Genomic DNA, 16334 nt, shown 5'->3' on the forward strand with positions numbered 1-16334 from the left:
CCAGTCCAGCCCTGTTGGTGCCTCTTACTCCCAGCCCACAAAGGCCTGCCCCCACAGCCTTGCTTGTGCCCCTCACAGCCCGCAACCCTGTGCCTCCCCAGCCCAGGTGGTGTCCCTCACTCACAACCCACAGCCCTTTGCCTCCCAGTCCTGGCAATGCCCCTCATTCCTGGCCCACAGACCCCCACCCCCCAGCCATACTGGTGTTCCTCATTCCCAGCCCACAGCCCCCTTCCTGCCAGTGCCTCTCACTCCTGACCTGCAGCCCCTTGTTCCCCCCACCCAGCCCTGCTGGTCACCTTCACTCCTAATTTTAGATCTCCTAATTTTATCATGTTGCAATGAAACTATTTCTAACCAGCTCAGAAGGGAACTCTCCAAATTCTGTCACCTCTCTCCCACTTGACAATTGCTCACCTTTACCCGAGTTTAAAATTCTCTTGTCTATAACATTTCCTTATCTGTTACTGTTTCCTTAGATTCTGTTTCCCTTAGCCTGTCTGCTTGGCATTCCTTATGTTAACTTGACCTAGCTTATCCTCACTTACTCCTATAAACTATACTAAGATCTACTAAAGTCTGAACACTGAAGAAACAGACCCTTTTTTAACCCTCATGGCTGAACTTATTTGGAGTGGTTAGAAGCAATACAGCTCCACTTGCATTCTGTTGCAGTAACATTGCTGGTGCTCACTTCTTCCTGCAGATGCCAACAGGTCTGAGTTTAAACCTCAAGGGTCTGGACTGAGTAAAAAATCATATGGAGCCAGAAGGACAGGAAGTATGGTGGAGCTTGGTTCTGTGGCCAAATGAGGTAGAAGAGTCCTGGTAGGGAGGATGACCCCACTCCTAACCCTTGCTCTTAATGTTGTTTATATGTATTATAAATAGCATTGGGAACTGGGATCTCCCAGAGCAGCGTCTACTTCATATAAATAAACTAGACCACAGAATTGGGCTTCCTTTTTGTTGCTCCTCTCTTGGTCCCTCATATCTTCCCTTCTCACTGCATAGTGGCCCAGCTTCAGAAGAAACAACAGAGGATGCCTCAGCCTTGTGGGGCATCAGTCTGTGAGATGGAAGATGCTGTTCACCCTGTCTACCAATTAGGACATTACTGGGAAGTAGGATGTGTGGGTGAGAGGAACCTAGAACCCAACACTTCTACTTCCTGGGAAAGTGCTTTAACCACTAAGCTCTTGGGCAATGGATGGACCCTTTCCTTTGCTGAAGACGAGTCAAATATGATGTAAAAGTCACGTCATGTGTACTAAATATCATTTACACATCCCAGAGGTGGAATATGATCTCGAGTTTAGATACCTAACTACCATTTAGATGTGTGATAGATGGTTTAGGGCCTTGCCCTAAGAGTTTTTCAATTTAGGCTAGCCTACAGCCACATTAAAAAAATATTAATTAACTGTATTAATCAGAAACTACTGTAGTTAAATTGGTGTAATGGTGAATGTGGATGTAGTCCCAACAATGTAGAAGTGCTTCAATATAAATGTAACTGCATTTGATATAGTTAAGATAGTGCAAAGCCAGGTAGGCAAACCCATTGATCAGTTTTTTTCAAAATGCCTTGTGAACCATTTAATAAGTGTAGGGCTTGCTTGCATATGTACCATGTTTACTTGAATACAAGACAAGGTTTTTTCCCCCAGTTGGTATGGGGAAAAAGGCTCCTTGTCATCTTATCACATACAAGAAAACCCCTTTAAATACATTGTCTATCATTAAACTGCTGCCAAAAGCAGCATGTACTTATCAGTGGAAATAAACTATTAAGTTGATTGAATGCAGCCAACACTGAGTACGATTATAAAACACATGGCCCATATTGGGTAAACATACTGATGGGAACCTACCACAAAGCTAGATTAGTGCAGCCCGTCTGAATAAGAGATGTGGCAGCGCCCATTAATCACAGTCCCCCTCACTACTAACTCTTTTTCCAAGTCATGGTGAACCATGACATTGTATACATTTTTACTTCCTCTTCACAGCTGAGCTGTGCCTTTTTTTCCAATGATTCCTGTTTCTTCACCAGCCTTAAAAGCCTGGCAAACATCATGAAACTGGGCTCTAAGCAGTCCACCCAGAATCCCTCTGTTGCTTCCTTTCTCAGCCTCTGGGCTATGATTAGTATGGCCCTGCCCTCCATGAGGTGAAGCTGGACCAGGTTCTCCAGGACTCATGGCAAAAACACCCAATTCCAGTCATGAGTGGGGGCTAATTAGCACAGGGAGCCTCACTTTCATGTGCTCAGGGAGAGCAGGGTCTGACAGTAAGAAGAGGGGAAAGAGGCTGCCAGTGGGAAAAAGTAGGGGGAAGCAGAAAGCAAAGGGGCTAGTTGACCCCCTAGATTTATTGCTGTAGCAGTGGGAGGGGGACAAATTCAAGGCAAAATGCCAATAATTTGATACTATACTAGGAAAATTATAACAAATTTATAAATTTTCCACATATAGAATCTAATTATTGGGGAGGGGGGTTGTCTTATAATCAGGGTTATCTTCTATTTGAGTAAATATGGTATCTCCCAAAGTCTCTCACTGTTGTTTTCTAAGCATCCCAATGACCATGGAGGTCTCTGAAAAATATGGCAGAACAGAGCTTGAGTACTATTGGCTTGGGCTGTTCCATCTACTTTATACCAATATGAAGTAATGATTTTGCCCATGATTCCTATTGAAATGAAGTCCTTTTACAGTTCCAGAAGAGGCGTAAAAGGGCTTTAGTGCAGGGGTTGGCGACCTGCAGCCTGCGCGCTGGATCTGGCCACAACAGAATTTTTCTGGTTGGCAAACTTGGGCATTGACAGCAATTTGACAGTGGTGGATTGAGGCATAAGGCCTATTCTGTAGTGATAGGGCAACAGGAGGGATTTGCATGTATGGCAGCAGCCAGGAGAAGCAACAACAGCTGAGTTAGACGTCCCGACCCAGTACGGAATGAGAAGCATTATTTCGGCCCACCATTCCTAAAAGCTTCCAACCCCTGCTTAAAGGGAAATAAGTTGCCTCTTAATTTTTTTATCTGTTTAGTTACAACTGTTTGGAATACTTTTATAGTAATGTCTTCTTTCTTCCATATTCTCTACTCTAAGTTCATTCTAACAGGAGGTTCACTGGGGTCAGAGGCACAGTTTATGCCTGAGAATGCCTTGAAACAATTTATACTACCAGTCAATAAACAGAACATTACTGTGTTAGTGTAAATCATTCACTGTAACTTCACTGTGAGATCCCTGCAAAGGTAAAAGTGCAAGGAAATCTAGTGCAAGGTAAAATCTTAAATGGAAGGAAAGAGAATGATATCTACAAGAAAAATATATTGCAAGAGATGGTATTCATTTACACGGCAACAATGTTTACAGAAGCTACTGTATAAGACTGTAATTCAATCTCATGGTTTTAGTGACAGGCCGTAATTAAATCATTTGAATTTCTTTTGAGGTAGCTCCCTACCTCAAAAGGATCTTGTGTGGACTGATTAATTCATGTTTGAAGTGCTTTGAAGATTAAAAGTATCATAAATGCTAAGTATTATGATATTTTCATAAGAATTACAGCTCTATTGTTCAGTGGAATTACAGCCTTATTATTTACCATATTATTGTTTCCCCTTCTTTAACCCTTTCTAGTAACTAGACAAGATAATTTGTAAAAACAATTTAGTAGCCTGCCATAAATAATTAAAGGATGCCTATCAATGCCTCATCAAATATTTACAATAATGCATTGCAGCTATTACTCTGCTTGCAAACCCATTAATAATCAATCAAATAGAGATTTGTTTATAAAAAGTATAGGGGTGTTCATAAACAAACATGAAATGCTCAAAAAACAGTGGCCTATTTTGTGGTTATTGGTGTAATATAGTTGTTGAAATAAACATACATTTGTGACAGAGGGCATAAATACTATGTATTGCTCAGGTAATAGAGTCAAAGCTAGCATGGTTTCCTCCTTCCTGCTCAGAGGTACAACAGATTAGATAGTGAGGCAGAAGAGTACAGGCTAATAGAGTTCCCTGGTAAGAAACTTCATGAGAAGTGGCTTCTTAGGGGAGGATGTTGTGTATGCTTAGAAGTAACTCCACATCCAGCTCACACCCCAGCTGAGATGATTTCCACTGATAAAAGAAAAGACAGCTATATAATTTGGTGGGGTTTTTTGTTTTGTATGTATGGTGACTTTCTTTGGATTGTGTGGTGACTATAGTATTGTGGGATCTGTTAAGTCATGAAATGGGATTCAGGACTAGCATATAAAGGATTGACATAACAGCTTTTTTGATGAATGACAGAAAGGCTTTATTTACTACACATATTCACTGTTAAATGAGCCTAAAGCAAAGCAAAATCCAATATATTTACCTGTAAAAGTGATAGTTTTTCACCAATACAGGCAAAAGAGGTGGTCTCAGTCTTTTTCAGTTTCTCAAGGTGTGGATTCATTCACCAAATGATCAGTTGAGTGCATTAGCAGTTGATGAGGAATGGAAAAGTACTGGGAGAAGCGTATATGTGTCGGGACAGGATGGGGGATGTGGGTGAAGGCCGAGTGGAAACAACAAGGTGGCCTTCAGGATAAGCTTATCAGGAGACAGCTTGAGAAAACCGTGCTTGGTTCAGCAAACAACAGGATGAGTTGCTGTCAGACTGCCAAGAGTATGTTACGGGGCAGGTTGACCTGTACATGGCTTACTAGTATATAAAGGGGTCTGTGCCTTGCTCTCATTGAGAATTAGCTGCCCCTTGCTTTTTCTCCCATGGCCTCACAAAATAAAGTGCTTCTGATAGCCAAACACTGATCATGTCTGAATTTCTACATCACAGTTATCAAAATGTTTGGTCAATCTTGAAGCACGCCCTGTTATCTATTTTGTTCCTCTTTTATATTCTTTAGCTCAACATCTTCAAAGCATTCTTGTAGTTGTGTAAATTGAGAGAAACCCAAGCAGTAATTAACAGGAAAATCCTGTGAATCAAACCTTTCATTACTGGTTATTAGAAAGTCCCAATTTTAATTGAATTACCTTCCTCAGTAACAAGAGGTTATCAATTTCTATTAATTTGGAACATATCAAAAATTGATTAACAACCAAGAAAAACACAAGGTTTTTGAGGCGTCGTCTTGGAAAAATCAAAGGAACCACTGAGGTAAAACAAGAATAAATCTGGAGAAGACACCTATTAAAGCCCATATGGAGACTGTCTCTTTCTAGACATAAACACAAGTTAATTGCAAAGAAATATTTACTATACTAATTAATCAAGGATAGACATTTCACACAGTCCCATACCAGACACATAGAAGCCTGCTTAAAATCATCATAAAGGGCGTTTGTACACATGACAGCATTTAAATCTCACTAAATAGGTGTATTAAAATTGAAATGATTTGTTTTAATTTGATACATCATTGGTTACAAGTGACAGGCTTTAAATCGAATTAAGCTCAATGCAAACTTCACAGTAAATTACAGCAGAAGGCGCAGAAGGGAGGATCCATGTAGTAAACCAAAGACTGCAGTGCTGGTGTCATCGAGAAGGCTTTGGCTTCCATGACCACAGTCCACTCTTTGGCGAGAGAGGCAGCGAGCTGCTGGGAAGAGATGGCCTCCACCTCTCTCCACTGGGGAGGAGGCTCTTCTCAGCTAGACTGGCTGACCTGGTCCACTGGGCTTTAAACTAAGCCTGCTGGGGGATGGGGGGCACTACCGCCACTGCTGGCCTGCTGAGCAACACTTGCAAAGCCAGCAGGCCAAGGCACGTATGGGAGCCTATCCCTGCCCCAGCCCTAGAGCAAGCTGCGGGCTAGACAAGGGCCCCCAAGGGGACACTTGCATGCCTGTACACCAATGCCAGGAGCTTGGGGAATAAACAGGAGGAACTTGTCTTCCTACTCAACACAAACAATTATGATGTTATAGGGATAACGGAGACCTGGTGGGACTCCACCCATGACTGGACCACGGGTATAGAGGGCTATACCCTGTACAGGAGGGATCGAGTGGACAAAAGGGGCGGAGGTGTAGCTCTCTATGTCAAAGAGAGCTACGCGTTCCTACAAGCTGACATCGGCACCCAGGGCAGATGAGTAAAGACCCTCTGAGTTAAAATCCGTGGGGAACACAGCACAGAAGATACAGCGGTGGGAGTCTACTATAGACCTCCCTCTCAGAATCAAGAGATTGACCAGGAGTTTGCCAGGGAATTGGCTGAGGCTGCATGCTCCTGGTCCATGGTTGTCATGGGGGACTTCAACTACCCGGACATCTTGTGGGAACAGCATTCAGTCAAATCCAAATGGTCACAAAACTTCCGCACATGCGTGGATGAGCTCTATCTGATTCAAGAAGTCTGCGCACCAACAAGAGGCAAAGTGCTGCTTGACCTGGTACTGGCAACTGGGGACAACCTAATCAGCTACCTAACAATTGAAGGGAAGCTGGGTGACAGAAACCACGAGCTGATCACCTTCACCATCTGCCAAAAAGCTGTCAGTCAGCCGTACAAAGGTCCTTGACTTTAGGAGGGCTGACTTTAACAAGCTAAGGAGGATCGTTGGGGAAGCGCTGAGGACCCAGAGGGGAAGGGAATCAGATGTCGAAGGGGAGTGGTTGCTCCTTAAGGGAACGATCCTTAGGGCTAAGGCTATTCCGTCTCAGAGGAAAAGCAGCAAGAGGGCACAGCAGCCCCCTTGGCTCAACAAGGAACTAGCAGTCTTCCTGAGTTTAAAAAGACAGACCTACAAAGGATGGAGGACAGGATCCACCTCCAAGGAGGAATACTCTGAACTGTTCTGGACCTGCAGGGAGTGAACTAGGAAAGCCAAGGCTGCGATGGAAATCCAACTGGCTACAAGTATGAAGGACAATAAAAAGTCCTTTTTTTAGATATGTGGGGAGCCAGAGGAAAAGCAAGGTCAACATTGGACCCCTGCTTAACCATAAGGGAGAACTGACAATGGACGCCCAGGAAAAAGCCAAATTGTTAAATGGGTACCTTGCATCAGTTTTTCACAAGTCCCATGGGACACCCCTGCCCATTACGGGACAAGGACACCTATGTGAGAGTGGTTCCTCACCTTCCATCAATGCTGACCTCGTGAAGGAACAGCTTTAAAGGCTGGACACCTTCAAGTCAGCCGGCCCTGACAATTTACACCCCAGAGTACTCAAGGAGCTGGCCTACATCATATCTCAGCCCCTGGCATGGATCTTTGAGAGCTCTGATGAAGTGCCCGAAGATTGGAAGAAGGCTAGTGTGGTGCCTAAGGGAGGAAAGTGGATCCGGCAAACTACAGGCCCAGAAGCCTGACCTCTATCCCGGGGAAGGTCTTAGAAAAAATCATCAAAGAGGCCATTCTTAATGGACTGGCCAATGGCAACACCCTGAGGGATAGCCAGCACAGGTTTGTTGTGCGTAGGTCATGCTTGACCAATCTCATTTCCTTTTATGACCAGGTGACCTATCACCTGGACATGGGGGAAGAGATTGATGTCATATTGACTTTAAAAAAGCCTTCAATCTGGTATCCCGTGATCACCTCTTGGCAAAACTGGCCAACTGAGGCCTCAGGTCCACCATGATCTGCTGGCTGCAGAATTGGCTCTGTGGTCAGACCCAGAGGGTGGTGGTTGGTGGAAGTCAATTGTCATGGTGCCCTGTGACCAGTGGGGTCCCTCAAGGCTCTATCCTTGGACCTGTTTTGTTCAACCTCTTCATTAATGATGGAGTCAGAAGTGGACTGGCCAAGTTCACTGATGGTACCAAACTTTGGGGTAAATCATCCACACCTGAGGACAGGGGAGTAATCCAGGCTGACCTTGACAGGCTCAGAAAATGGATGATGAGAACCTGATGGTATTTAACACAAAAAATGCAAGGTTCTCCACCTTGGAAGGAAAAACCTGCACATGTCTATAGGCTCGGCACTGCTATGCTGACTAGCACTACAGACGAGAGGGACATGGGGGTCAGGATTGACCACAAGATGAACATGAGCCTGCAATTTGATGCTGAGCCAGGAAAGTGAGCAAAACCCTGGCTTGCATCCACAGATGCTTGTCAAGCAAATCCAAGGACATCATTCTCATTGTACTTGGTCTTGGTGAGGCTGCAGCTGGAGTACTGCATCCAGTTTTGGGCTCCACAATTCAGAAAGAATGTGGAAAAGCTTGAGAGAGTCCAGAGGAGAGCCATGCACATGATCAGAGGTCAGGAAAACAGACCTTATGACGAGAGGCTGAGAGCCATGGGATTCTTCAGCCTGGAAAAGTGCAGGCTCAGGGGTGACCTGATGGCCACCTATAAGTTTATCAGGGGTGACCACCAGGATCTGGGGGAACGTTTGTTCACTAGAGCACTCCAAGGGATGACAAGGTCGAACAGTTATAAACTCCTGCAAGACCATTTCAGACTGGACATTCTTTACTGTCCAAGCCCCCAAGTTCTGGAATGGCCTGCCACTGGAGGTGGTTCAAGCACTTACTTTGAACACCTTCAAAGGAAACCTGGATGTTTTTCTTGCTGGGATCCTATGACCCCAGCTGACTTCCTGCCCCTGGGGCAAGGGGCTGGACTCAATGATTTTCCGAGCTCCCTTCCAGCCCTAATGTCTATGAAATCTGTGATCTCCTTAGTACTCAATTACAGTAGAGGGTGCCAGCAAACCAGTAATCCCCTCACTCCCAAAATGCACCCCCCCTGAAGCCATAGCTGTCCTCAGTAAGCCCCACACCAAGCCACGGTCGCCTGCATGGTCATCCTCCCCCCCACCTCCTGCATGGCCCTGGAATGGGTGCCCCCCCCCCCGTGCCTTGCTCTGCAAAGGGTGCGCTTACTGTCAGTGGCAATGTCACCTCATAATCCACCTCTGGTTCCATCAAGGAATTAAGAACCACTTGGCCACCAGTATGCAGGCAATTAGCAGCAAATCAGCAGCAGTCGGCAGAGGGACCAGAAGTGTGCTGAGAAAAACTAGTAGAATCAGTAATTCTGGTTAAAAACTACAGGTCAGCTTGGGGAGAGGGGGAGATGCCTACACATTGAAAAATAGATTAATTTAAGATGGTGCCTCTTACTTTGGACCTGGAGAGTCTTTTGGACCTATCCAGTTTGGACCTGGGGAGTCCTGTGAGCTTGAGGGGTCTATTTGCTCTGAAGGGTAAATGAAAGTGCACCATGGTACACCTGAGAGGTGACCAAGTGGTTCTTAATTTCTCAGTGGAACCAGGGGCAGATTATGTGGTGATGGTGCTGCTGTCAGTAAGTGTGCCCCTTGGGAAGCTATGGGCAGCAAAGCAAGACACAGGGAGGGGTAGCAATGCCAAGCAGGGCCATGCAGGGTCAGGGGGAGGAGTGGATAGAGGCTGCAGACCTATGAGCAGGAGGGGGCGATGTGTTCTGAAGGGCAAATAAAAGCACTCCAAGGTGCTCCCCCTATTAGGTGCCCAAGCGGCTCTTCATTCCTTGATGGAACTACGGGTGGATTATGGGGTGATATGCATGGGTCTGACTGACCAGGATGACAGTGCCATTGTTGACAGGATGGCTGGGCTGCTACACACATTGATATCCAAGAATACATCTTACACACAAATATGTAAAAATTGCAGGTATCCTCTTTCTTTCCTACCTGCAAATCGAAGCAACATTTGGTGGACAAAGGGCCTCACTGCTCAAAAATTGCACTGCATCTGGTGAACAAAGGGGCTCATTACATGTAATGCAGTGAATTTCCATGTACACATAACAGATCAATGGATGTGTCATTTTAATCTGTGTTGATGCAAACTAAAATACATTGGGATGTGTTTGACTTTGAATTGCAAGAAGGGCATTTCAGTTTGCAACCCCTCCCCACCCCCGTAAGTGTAAAGTGTAATGTGGTTAAATCAGACAAAAGGGCAATTTTCATCATGTGTACAAGCGTCCAAATACAGTAAGATAAGCTGGAAGCGAAGCCTCATTATTTCTTTTCAGAAGGTCCAACCATAAACTTCCATCCTTTTGCACTATGCAATTGTCATCAATATTTTGTAGTTTAACTTTGTGTGACTAGACCCAGCTCAGTTTGAGTTTCACAGTCATCAGGATCTTCGAGCTATTAACCCTCCACTCAAACTTTGAAGAACACTGGTTGGACTGGTGGTCTTTTTCTTTAATCATTATACCAGTCAAACCAATCCATTACTTTCAGTTTAATAAGCATCTGGCCATAATCTTTATATGAACATTTAGTAAGCCATATATTATGGAATGTAAAAATTTACATTTTGTTTTAACATTGTAAAACTACATATTGTTCTCTGTCCTTATGTTTTAGTCACAACAAAAACTGTGGATTGAATGGGCATCAACATTTTTCCAAACTGAGCTCTTTAATGTGCAGTGGACTGTTTTATTGTGCATTAGCACACTATGGCAAAAACTGTGCTAATGCACGGTAGAATTAGTCTACTGCACACTGACCCTCACAAAAAGAAGTTCACCTTTGCTACTGTGCCTTTATCTAGTACCTCATATTAGAGGTACTAACCTTAATGTGCAGTAGCAAAGGTGCATTAATGAACATATAGACATGCCCACTGTCACTTCTGGAGGTTGCTCTTCAAGGCTAGGTAGGAAATATATTGATGGAGGTATGATTGAAGAATAATGTACCACCATCTCATCTGAACTGTACATAAATGGAAAATGTTAGGCTCTATGGTATACTTTTTACTGGCACACTAAATTCATTCAAAAGTAACCAAATTCATTTTTAGATTTGTTTTGTAAATTTCATGTAAATATTCATATACTAGCTAAAACAAATTGTAACTTTGTTTATAAATGGCATAGGTAATGGAAGTGATCATTAAGATTACCCAGCAACTCATAGTATAAGACCTTATCTTCAGTTGTCTGTATTTTTGCCAGGTTCTCTGGAATGCAGTGGTTGTGAAGGTATAATTAAATAAAATGGAAGATTTATAAAGCAAATACAAAGAGGGACACATTTAGCTTACCTGGCAACTGTACTTCAATTTAAACTTTTGAGCCTTTTGAGGAGGAAATTTTAATTTAATCTTTTCTACCTTTTGAGTGCTTGGTTTTACAACCTAAACACTTTTTAATGGGGGAAGGGGTGTCTTTTAAAAAAATCATTAATATAGTCTGTTCCCCTTCCCCATCTGTCTGTTAGTCAGAACCTTCTGCAATGCTGACTGCACCATCTGTAACACCCTCTCACTTCCTAATAAGTATTTTGATTCTTCTCTTATCCCATCTCCAGATTCATCTCCTTCTGGCCTATGAGTCCCACTAAGTGCATTTGGTCTGTTATGTTTTGACCAACGTAAGAAATGTAGGGATTTGAAATAAAATTATGAAAGATTAATCTGTGTAGCAGATTTCCATTATGAACATTAAACAATATTTAAAAACCATTGTTTAACATATAGTAAAAAGGACAAATAATATAATGGGACTTTAATGAGAAAAAGGACTGAAACTTTTAGCTTAAGGCTGTAATATCCAGATAACAGTTAAATATATTTTTTCTTTTTTCTTTTGCATTGTAATATTCTTTTATTCTAGTTGTGCTGGTGGTTAATATTTTTCCTGACTTCTTTCTCTCTCATTGCTTTTGATGATTGTGTTTTGTTTTGTTTTTTGGGGGGGGGGGGAGATTGGCCAAAAATGAAATAAACAAGGAGGCCTCTTTCTCATAAATTCTCAAATTGCCAATTATATGATTGCTGCATGCTTTGAGAAAAAGTATTTGAGGAAGGCTAGGGCTCTACATCGTTCTGAAGACCGCAGACAATGTTCTTATGTCTGCTGCTTTCCTTGAAACCACACAGCGATTAGTACACTCCTAACTGGAACTGAAATTTACTTCAAACTTTTCAGTTAATTGGTTCTTTAATCCATCATCTTTTGACGATTGCATAGCATGGACAGAATTCTAATTCACCTAATAGATGACCAAACTTCTGACTAACTCTGAGGCTGCTGACAGATGTTCAATTAGAGGTGTGATAGGATCTGATCCATGATTCCAACAATTGTACCTCCTGCCATAACTGGTCTTTGGTCCTGCACTTGGTGAAACAGGATTATGCCCTATATAGTCACTTATGGGAAATCTTTTGAAATAAAGCAACAATGAAAGAAAAAATAAATTAAGCTTAAATAAATACAAAATCTAGAAAACAAAAGAGAAAATAAAATAAAAACCACAAACAAAACAGAACAAACAAAAAAAGTCTCCCCTGCTGATAAACTATTTGCATTACTCCAAGAATTACAGAATGAAACTAAAAGATTTTACTGCATCCTTTCATCGTTATGCCACAGTACCAATTACGCTCCTGGTGTTCTTGAGTTTCTAATGTTATTTCCTACCATTGAGTTCCAATTTCTTTATTAACCTAAACTAAACTCTTTAAATGCATTTTTTATACCTGTAGCAAGAAACCTCGTTGTGAAGGTAGAAACGGCACAGGCTTGGCTGAAATTGTTGAATATTGTGATTGATTTTTTTTTTGGCAGGTTGGACTTCTAGAGAGAGTGAATTTGAAATCCTCACATTCTTGAAATGAGGACCAGCACAATCTGAATCCTAAGTAATACAAAGTATGAGAGAGAATCTCTTCACACTGTTATAACAGTTTGGTTTTGTGTAATTCCTTTTATACACCAGGCATTCAACATACAGGTAAAAGATATTGTAGCGGTTTACTGACACTGTAAGCAAACACAGAGCCATTCCAGGATGAGATATGCCCCTCCCCTGAAGTAAGGGAATGAAATGGGTTGTAGGGGTGAGGAAAAAAAGAATGTTGGCCATCGTGTACAGGCCCGCATTTCCAGAGGTACTGAGGACCTGCATTTCCCATGGACTTCAGTTGGAATGCAACAGTCGGGTTCTGAAGTTATTTCCAGCTCTTTTAAAAGGTGCCAAAGATCATAGAATTATAGAGAAATAAGTTGGAAGGGACCTCCTGAAGGTAATCCAGTCTAACCCCTCTGCCTGATTCAAGATCATTCCTATCCAACACATTCCTTACAAATCCTTGTCTAACTGATTATTAAAACTTAGATAATCAACCCTCTCAGACAGCCTAACCTGGAACTGTAAAGTGGTAGTCAGCATCCTGTTGCTTCAGGAGTGTTAAAACAGGTTTGAGAGACTGAAGGAAGAGGGCCTCTGGGGGAGAGGAGCTGAATTTGGTCCTAAAGGTCTGGATTAAAGTCTAAAATATTTCAAGAAAATTCAAAGATAAGGTGATTTATAATGAAAGTCCACATGCCCAAACAAGGCCTCCAAACGGTGGGTATCTTGGGAGCAGTACTATTCTCTGGCAGCCTAGAAATGTGTTACTTTAGTGGGGGGCAGCTTTCATTGCAGGCATGCTAGAAATTAATCTCTGCCACTCCAGGTGCCACTCCAGTCCTGTTCCCTAGTCTGCTGCTCTGCTTTGGGTGCCCTGTCTTGTGTTCCCTGCCTGATCTGTTGCTCTATTTCTGCTTCCTGCCCTATGCTCCCTTCCCAATCTGCAGCTCTGCTTTCTACTCCTGGCCCTCTAGGCACTTTTACATGTGCCCCAGATGTGGGGGGGTGAAGGGATGAATGGGGTGCTCCAAGAGCCACTCTAATTAAAGCGCTGCTGCATCTCGTATATCAGCATCCACGTGCTTAAAAATGGCAGTGACGGTGCTTGAGCTAAAGCTCAGTTGACAAGCTTTAGTTCAAGTGCCCCTGCCACCATTTTTAAGTGTGGGGATGCTGATACACAAGATGCAGAAATTGCCATGCTCCAGCAGATTCAATTAATTCCAGCTCACCAGAGCAGCTTCATGCTCATGTATAGCACCCTATATGTCCTGTGCTGCTTGCCCCCCACCACGATCTGCCATGTGCCACACCCGGAAGCTCCCTGGGCCACCTTTGGCATGCCTGCTGCACCCCTATTCTAGCATCATAGATTCTAACACATTCCTTGAGGACTTACCCCTACAGGCTTAGTTGGGGATAATAATTTTAACCTTATTTTGAATTTTTTTCCCTGTTTGCAGGGGAAATTTTGTACTTATTTCAGAGATTGCAAGGTCAGCTCCTGTGCCAGTCAATAAGATCTACACCCAAATCACTGGGATCAGATTTTGACCCTGTGGGTTTCAATTTGGCCATTTGGCATTTTTCAGAGCTGTGTTAGAATCTCTATAATTTGAGAGCAGATATTTGTAGGTTCTTTTTAACAAAAGAAAAAAGAAAATAAGATGATAGTAGAAGGTGTGTTATTAAAAAAATTACAAATTTCCACACTAAAATGCAAAGCTTAATTGTAACTAAGCAGAGGCTGAGCAGGTGCTGTATAACCTTCTTTTATTGCTCTCTCTTCCATTCTAAATGGATACCCTGCTGTTCAAGCATTCAACCTCCCCTGAGTGGAGCCTGCTAAGTAAGACAAATTATTGCAGTGGTTTTGTGATGCAAGGAAACGTTGTGTGAAGACTGCTTTTAGATCACTAGAATAAAATTTCATGTTTGAATCTAAAGACAGCCTGTGACTGACTCCTTTTACTATCAATAATTATTTGAAAAGGGGCTTTATAACATAAGAAAGCCCGTCACTTAATTGCTTATTTTCTGACATATTGCTCTGAAGGTAATAAAACCATTTAAATAAAAATGGTGAAGCTTTAACCTCCTAATGTGATTATTCATTTCTATGTCTTTCATTATAATATCAGGAGTCATGATGAACTCTTAGTAGATAATCAAGTATAAATGTTAATAAACCATACATACTTTTGTAGGATTTATGTTATCGTTTAATATTAATTCAGAGAAATTAGCACAAAGTGCAATTCTTGCCTCTTTACTCACATTGTATTTTTAGTTTCTCTTCCTGCTGCTAAAAAGGAACGATCAAATTAGATATTTTAATGAGCATTCATTGGTTGCATATATATTCCATTCATTTGTGAAATCAAACACAGACACTCAAATAATGGGGCCTAGTCTCCTCTTGCTGCATAATAACTTTGAGGAAGATCCACCTCCCTATAAGGGAAAGAATGGATAGCTAAGAACGCTCAGAGGAATAAAAGGGTTTAAAGCACACCACATAAAAGGCTGGGTAGCGGATTCTTTGAAAATGAATGCAGGCTTCAACAAAAGATGTGAGAGAAAAGGCTACAGAGAGAGCGCAGGACTTTGTGTAGAGATGGGCAGTGAATACAGAAGAGGTTGCTGAGGCAGTACATAATACCATGATCTAAGGCAGAGCATGCTGTAGGTACAGGGCTGCAGGCAGACAGAAGAGCTTTTTCATGAGGGGCACAAGATGTGTAAAAGCTGACTGTGGCTAAAGAAGGAATGAAGAGATGTGGAAGAGGAGCAGATTTTGGAGAATGACACCAATTAACTGGAAACAAAATCGTTATGTTGCCGCTGATGAGAAAAGAGCATTCCTCAGATAAACAAACAGGAAAACACATAGACAAAGGAAACAAATGCCGAAGGAAAATAAGAGACTTGTTTTAATTTCAGCATCATTTCTTTTAATGTATCAAAATCAGAAATATGATTTTGACCTAAATTAAAATGAAAGGCATCCACATTCATATTAACAATACATATTAAAACAATACATATTAAAACAAAAATCATAATACTGCCTCACACTTTCACTTCCTCCATCTAGAATTTTTATGTATCTAGCAGAATACAATGGGAATACAATGGGAAGAGTCTAATAAAACAGAATTGGACTAGCATGGGGTGATTTAAAATGGGAATCTACATCTTCCACAGAAAGAAGCCCAAATCAAAGAAGTTAGTAATCTGACAGCTGGGGAGTTTTACCCTCTTAATTTAACATCAGCTGAGAAGGGATCAAGGGGCAAATAAAACAAGATTAAACAACAGTTTTATATTTAGCAAGTTGTTCTGTTTCTGTTGCCAGTAAGCTCTTGATAGCACAGAGATTAAACATGAATTTTAAAAAAAGAATATGAGACTCCAAAAAAACAGTAAAATGCAAATACCATTGCCAAAATTATAATTTGACCCAGTATTATTAAGTCAAATACTTTAAGTACTTACTATTTATTTTTAAAATGTGTGTCAGGGATAAGAGCCTTAAAGAGAAATGCTAAAACACAAATTTTGAACAGATTTCCAATAACTTTTATTTATCTACCCCCCAAATATCTCAATGCTGTGTGGTATTTATACTAATTTTGAACTATCTGGAATAACCCACTATCTGTGACAGAGTACTGGACAAGATGGAACTGAGTCTAATCCAGTATAGCA

General features: G+C 41.9%; 1 long non-coding RNA gene across 1 annotated transcript in view; it reads left to right on the forward strand.

Moving 5' to 3' along the window:
* The window catches only part of LOC109316065, a 24456-nt gene extending 11558 nt beyond the window's left edge, over positions 1-12898 (forward strand). The window contains exons 3-4 of the long non-coding RNA XR_002102660.1: positions 11298-11360; positions 12560-12898. This is a non-coding gene — a long non-coding RNA (uncharacterized LOC109316065). The remainder of the gene's footprint in view (positions 1-11297; positions 11361-12559) is intronic.
* Positions 12899-16334: the final 3436 nt, after the last annotated feature.

Source organism: Crocodylus porosus, unplaced genomic scaffold (genome assembly GCF_001723895.1).
Source record: "Crocodylus porosus isolate Cpor-Errol unplaced genomic scaffold, CroPor_comp1, whole genome shotgun sequence".
NCBI classification, from domain to species: domain Eukaryota; kingdom Metazoa; phylum Chordata; order Crocodylia; family Crocodylidae; genus Crocodylus; species Crocodylus porosus.